Below are 1,898 nucleotides of genomic sequence, written 5' to 3' on the forward strand. Positions count from 1 at the left end.
GACTCTGGAATTACCTCAGATTTTTCTCTGCTGTTAGCAATACTTTATGAAACAGAGTAACAGATATGCACGTTATCGTCCTGTTATCACTGAAGATAATCTGCTACCTCTGTCTTTTACTTCAATTGCTTAGGTACCAGATTTTTGATAAATGGATTTTTGGAATTGATGATATGCCTGTTTGCATCAACATGCTGCTCCATAATGGGATACCAGTTTGACTTTGCAGTTTATGTTAAAAAACAAACAAACAAACAAAAAACACCCTAATTTACATTAAAAAGCAACAATCCAAAAAACCCAATTTCAGTCTCTTTTCCCATCCTCCAAACCCCACATACAGAAGCTATGCATTAAAAGAAGGTCAGAGAGTTAAAAATCAGTTGTACATTTTTACTTAAGTCTTCTCCTATGTACCTGAACATCACAATTCAGTTTTTAACAATGTGATCATAGACCCCAAAAGATTTTTTGACTGCAGAAGATGACACAGGTCTAGGAACCAGGCTTGTGTTTTGAAGAAGCTCCCTGTTTTGTTTTGTTGCTGAAATTAAGAGGTTGAAGTCTTGTGAAGGAGAAGAGACAAGCCCGTTACTTGTCTTGTTGCGTGGCCACCATCGTTGTGTCCTCTGTGGAGGACCTGGCATTATTGCATCAAGCAGACAGCACCTGCCGATGTCCCTGTTCCTGGAGTGAAGAGACAGAAGCCTGGGCAACTTACAGTTCTTAAAACTGCCACTGAAATCAGGGAGTGACACTCTGAACCCCATAAAATGCTAAGAAGCAGTGAATGCCCATAGCGGGTGGACCTGCCGGCTTTTCACATGGGCATGCAAGGGTCTTGGAGTCAATTGACCTTCATCTTGCTGTGCCCCTGTAGCCCAGCTTTTATCTAGGAGAGGATAAAATGCCTTTGTCAATTGGGAGTGGGAGAGTGTTCAAACAGTAAACAGCCTTGTTTTATTTTAAGTAGTCACATGCTAGCGTGCTGAGCACCATGAAAACTAAGATGATATTAAGAATTTTGCATTCAGGACAAAATCCAGAGGGTATTACAAGACAGCCAGAAATGACAATAAAGCCAGTTATTAACTTTCTTGCTTTAATTCAGTGGGAGCCCGTGTTTGTCATTTCTGTTGAGGCAGAGGGAAGATGCAGCTTGTGAACAAATGTTGGTAGTTTAAAAGGGTGAAATTTTAAATCAGACTTTGTATTAATAAAAGAACGCAAGGCTCGTATCTGTTAAAAGCAAATTTAAAAACGAAGCTTCTTTCCTACCCTTCAACTTAAAGTCTTACGATTATCTTAAATCCCAAAATGTGGCTTCATTGTTCATTTCCTTCTTACCAGAATGTAAAATAACAGGAGCTTGAGGTTTTAGTGCATATAAAAAAAAAGTAATCCTTTTTCGTTATAACTTCTGGTAGTGTTTTAATTAAAGGTATTAGGAGAACCGTCATGTGCGACACATTTTGAAATTCTTGTACTAGGTGTGCTAGGAATATCTAAGAAAGGGATTACGTGCATAACTTGTTCACTTGCAGTGAAGCAGACTAAGATTTTGTTATTCTTGACTGTTTATCACCTGCGACTTGATGATGTGTTTTTACATGGCTGAGAGGAAAAATGTCTTGGTGTGTGTTCTTTGTAGTTCATAATCTATTTAACAAATTGAGACTGGTTTTAGCAAAGTTCAGTGATGTTTCTTCATACTGAAAGAAACCTCATTAAAGAAAGCTACATAAAACTTTGACACACAGTGGAAGAGAAGACCAAGAAAAGGATTTATCTGTTTGTGTGAGTGGCTTTCATTTCTTCCTGGTTTTGCCCCACCACTTTTCCCCACCTCCCTCCCAGGTATTTGTATGTGCCACCTTCAGTGAAGGATTTTGAAGATT

This window comes from Antrostomus carolinensis, unplaced genomic scaffold (assembly GCF_000700745.2).
Source record: "Antrostomus carolinensis isolate BGI_N321 unplaced genomic scaffold, ASM70074v2 scaffold5520, whole genome shotgun sequence".
NCBI lineage: Eukaryota > Metazoa > Chordata > Aves > Caprimulgiformes > Caprimulgidae > Antrostomus > Antrostomus carolinensis.